Source organism: Gadus morhua, chromosome 15, assembly GCF_902167405.1.
Source record: "Gadus morhua chromosome 15, gadMor3.0, whole genome shotgun sequence".
Lineage (NCBI taxonomy): Eukaryota > Metazoa > Chordata > Actinopteri > Gadiformes > Gadidae > Gadus > Gadus morhua.
This window is the reverse complement of record NC_044062.1, coordinates 20,091,152-20,096,151: the sequence shown is the minus strand read 5'-3', so window position 1 is coordinate 20,096,151 and position 5,000 is coordinate 20,091,152. Positions and strand designations below refer to the sequence as shown.

Below are 5,000 nucleotides of genomic sequence, written 5' to 3'. Positions count from 1 at the left end.
TCACCAGATGAGGATGGCCATGAAATGTGAAGCGCTCCATGGACAGGACCTCAACTTAATATTATTATTTTCTACTGAGCATAATTCTTTGTCTTTATGATTAGAATGACATGCTTTTTAAAATGTTTAAGAACCATTATGTGTTATGTTGTACCGGAGACGAGCGTAAGATGAGCTGAATCAGAAATCCTTTTAAATACTTAAAAGGTCCTGAACTTACAACATGCCTGCAATTTAAATCAGTGGAATACATTGCAGAGCCGTTGAGGATTAATGTAACTGGACATCAGCAAAAGCAGCTCAAGCGGTTGAAAGGGATCTGCCTATTATCCAAATACATCTGGACTCATATATGCTCAGTGAATGACAAACAGTACAGATATTAGCAGCGTAGGAGTGAACTCTGTCACTAATGTACAAACATAAAAATAAGAATCCCTGCACAGAAATCCAAATGAAGTTGAAATGCTTTGATTAAAGGTCCAACACAACCCCCCTCCCTTACGCTGGAGATAAAACTACTTCTCGATATGCATAGGATCTGGACAAACATGTTTGAAGTAGTCATAGCAACATAACATGTGTTTGACATCCAGTGGAACCTTCCTCAGAGAATGACCAAGTCAGATCTGATGAATCCTTTTAGCGATGGCTTCTCTTTGTGTGTGTATTGGATGCAGGCTAAGGGGACTGATCTGAACAGACCCACCACTGGTGGGAGGGGGGGGGGGGGGGGGGGGGCCTTGTCCGCCAAAAACCTTTAGGTTGGATGAAATGCTGATCAGAGGTGGTCTACAATGCATTGGACCCAATGACCGGACTACTCTCCATACATATACATGAAACAAATATCTTTCCCTCCAATGGCTCCTGGTTGAGACAGCAGCAGAAGTCTCTCTCTCTCTTCCTCCAGAACACACATATAGAATCTCCTGGATCAGGGGACAAAAGGTCTCTACAGCCACACCAAAGAACGCCAGTTGTTCGAATCTGGAAGTTGGTTCAAATTTCCCTTATTTTTTTATGAAGAAGACATCTTCCTTTAAGCAGAACTGGATCAGATTCTCCTAAACATACGAACACAAGGGAAGTAAAAAGTGCTACTTTGTGAATCCTGCTCTATACTGATTAGCATGTGGCGCTCACGCTGCAGACGAAGCTAGCCGGGCGAGCGTCCAACAGACCCAGGGTCGAACCAGAGCTGAAATCCATCCAGACGAGTGATTGATGTCGGGCAGGACAGCCAGTTGGGTACAGTAGCAGGTTGAATGCATCGTGTTCTTCAGCTTGTGCCAGGCAGACCTAATCGATCACAGAGAAGTCTAATCATCAGAGTTCTAGCCAAGTCTTGACTCAGGTCTGGCTCTGAGCAGGTTTTTTGTGTGCAGGTCGGGCGGCATTCATTTAAACTGTTGCTCCCAAAGCGTCTTGGCGGAGAATTAACTCTAAATCATGTACCGGTACATGGAACCAAGGACAGCGGATATACAGTTACCGATGGTTTTACAGGAAATGGAAAATTATTATTTCACAAAAACATCAACTGCATTATGGAAAACAGCTACAATCCCTGACAAACTGCCACACAAAGAACAATTACAACAAAATAACCCCCAAAAAAAAAAATGAAATTCAAGTTATCCATTCATATTTAAAAGATACAAAATAGACATTGAAATAAATAATATCCAGAATACATTTCTTTCAATACCTAACACAAGCAAAACACTCTATTCTCCCTCTAGAATATAGTATGCTTCCCTCAATATCTGCCCCATTTTAAACATTTGTGAAAATCAAATACATTTTAAATGTAGACCTCAGTGAACAATAGCTTCAAAATTTTTTTTACACATCAAAATGTTCTAGACTGAACTTAAGTTGTATGACTGTAACACATAGCTCTATAGCTTTATCTGCCATCAAAGTCTTTTCATTATAAACAATTCAGCTTTCCGACTTCAAATATAGCCATTCTAACGGTTAGCCATAAATACCTTACATAAAGCAGGAAGATAGTCAGAATGTGTTGAGAAAAAAAGAAAGTGAAACTATTTGAAATCATAATTGACTGACTGAGGTCCAATTTGGAAGACATAATGAGTGCACAGCAACAGACCGACGGAGTCCACACTAGAGGGGGGACAGCACACAGTAAAGACAGGACCCCACCAAGACCTAGACCACCAGAGGCACTGGAAGAAGACCTAGACCAGAGACACTGGCCAAGTTCTAGAGCTGGAGACACTGGACATTAGACCAAGACCTAGAGCTAGAGACACTGGACGAAGACCTCGTCCAGATCTGCATTAGACCAATACATAGAGATAGATCTACACGACCAAAACCTAGGCTAGATCTGCATTAGACCAATACGTAGAGCTAAATATACACTAGACCAATACCTAGAGCTAGACTAGATCTCCACTAGACAAAGACCTAGAACCTGACCTGGATTAGATTTACACTAGACCAACATATAATCGAGACCTCTCCATCATGCCTACTTACAATTGTAGTTTATTTCTCCACATTGATTGTCTTGGGAGATATTTCAACTGTGTTCCTTCATAATGGTAGTGATATGACATATCGCTGATATGTTATATTAGCGAGACGCTACAGCTCTTAAGAGGGATTTTCTAAGGCCTGGTAGATTCTACTCCTTCCTAGCTTTATCAACCTCAGAACCCTTTTTGTCCTCCTTAAAACCTTTCATACTCTTCTAGAACTGTTCTAGAACTCTCCTAGAACTCCTCTAGAACTCTCTCCCAACACAACTTTCCACTAATTCCGCAATCCCACTTGGATGCCTCCTGTTCACAGACAGACAGGAGAGCAGCTGATCAACTTCCTCTTCTCAAACTCATATCATCTCTGGTACATCTCACCAGGTTGCCTTCTTTGTGCCTTAACGTCCTCCTGCTCTCTTGACTACCTCACAGCTGTCTGGAGACACAACATAACGGAGCAGAACACCAGCGGCTTGGCTCATTATTGTGTGGAGTATAAATACTTCACCAACTAACACATCCTCTTTTGGGATAAGCTCCACCCACGTCTTTAAATAGCATATCTGCTTTTAAATCCGTACCTTTGACGCATATATTCGTTAGTTTTTCACCATGTTATTTATGTGGCGCAGTAACACATCTTGCGGGAAGGTTAATAGGCTAAAATAAATAATCACTCTTGGAAATCCCTCATCTAGACTTCTGATTGGATAAAAATGTGACCAGCGACCATGGTCGGTCATACCTGTCTTCACTGTGCACCGTTTCCTTGTTGCTGTGTACGTTTTGGTCATGGAAGGACATAAACACGCTAGCATCACGACGGCAAGCAGCAGGCAGGCCGCTAGCCCTCCTACATTCTTCCGCCAATTTTAAGTGCCTTTTTTTTCCCGACTTTGAGGTGCCTTTTTTATGACCAGTTTGAAAACTGGTCGGACGACATAATTTAAAAATATGTTTTTTTTAATAAAATAACGATACAAAAAAAGGAAAATACAAAACTGATAAGTAGAACAATAAATAGCGTTTAGATATACAGCTCCAACTGTGGTCGGTGTAGCCCATAATGGTTTGAAATATACATCAACAGGGAACCATAATCTCTTTTTAAAATGATTTTTGATAAACGATTCACAGACGTACATATGTTTAGCTAGTATTGTGTGGTCCATTTACCTTGTCTTGGTCCAGAGCTACGACTCAAACCATATAAATACCTTTAAGACCTATAGCCCTCCCTTCACAGACCTCTTTGGGCCACATAGGTCCACCCTACTGGAGATGCTTCCCGTTCTGCATATGGACAGAGAAATACTGGCATGCTATTCTCAAGCCATGACAATGATATGTTAGGGTAAAGCTATCGTTCACATTATGCACAGTACCACAGTGTCTCCCCTTTTGGTACAAGAGACACTTTGAATTCGAGGGGAGTTCAAAATTCACAAGAGATAACATTCAAAAAACGGAACAGCTTCCTCATGTTTCGTGACAGGCCACAAAGCATTGTGGGGGATGTAGTAAAGCTTGTTGTTCAGGAGCTTCCGGTGTGCAGCACTGCTGCGCTTTGAGGTGCCCTTTGAATCCAACTCGAGACGCTTCAACTTAAACTGCACGCACACACACACACACACACACACGCACACACACACACACACACACACGCACGCACACACACACACACACACACACACACACACACACGCACACACACACACACACAAACACACACACACACACGCACGCACATACAAACCAAAATATAATATCCGTAACATAAGTTGACTCCGACTAGTTGAAGTTTAACATTAAAAGTAAGTGTTTATACTGTACATGCCTAAGTGCAACGGTACGACAGACGGTTATAGAGGTGGTTGATGTTTTGCTGGCGCCTGTAATATGACCTGCAGATTGAAGCCGATAGAGTAGCACCTGGTATTAGTAGTAGCAGTGGTAGTAGCAGTAGCAGCAATACTGTCATACCCATAGTAGTCTTAGTGGGCGTCGTTATAATAGAAGTAGTAGCAGCAACAACGAGAATGAATTGCACTGAGAAAACCTGAGTCAAATCCTGCTTGAGCCGGCTTCGGATGGGGGGGGGGGGGGCTCGGGAATGTGTTTGCTCACGACATCACTGTATCGGCTCCGCCCGTACCGGGCAGCCTCAAACGATAGCAGCATTGTTTTCAGTAAGGATCTGTGTTCAGACCTGTGTGCATCTTGTTGAGCGTTTGCTAATCTTGTGTGTCTGCGCCTGTCTGTGTTCTGCCTGAGAGACAACCGGCGATGGCAGTTTGGATTAAATAAGACTTAAAATATATCATAGTACACGTCATCTTAAAAAAACCCTCTCCTTATCCCCCCCCATCGTATAAATACAGCTATTGACCTATCGGAGGATGTTTTCGTCGACCACCGGCACGTGTGATCCGCGGGTCGGCGTTGAGAGGTCAAAGGGCGGATCGGGTCTCAAAGCACAGCAGGCTG

At 42.8% G+C, this 5,000-nt stretch overlaps 1 protein-coding gene across 1 annotated transcript in view; it reads right to left on the bottom strand.

The window, feature by feature from the left end:
• akt3a (v-akt murine thymoma viral oncogene homolog 3a) overlaps positions 1-5,000 on the bottom strand; it is a 59,010-nt gene that overhangs the window by 588 nt on the left and 53,422 nt on the right. The window contains exon 13 of the mRNA XM_030379925.1: positions 1-5,000. This exon is cut by the window's left edge and continues 588 nt beyond it; it is cut by the window's right edge and continues 372 nt beyond it. The gene's annotated coding sequence lies outside the window, so the exon portion shown is untranslated.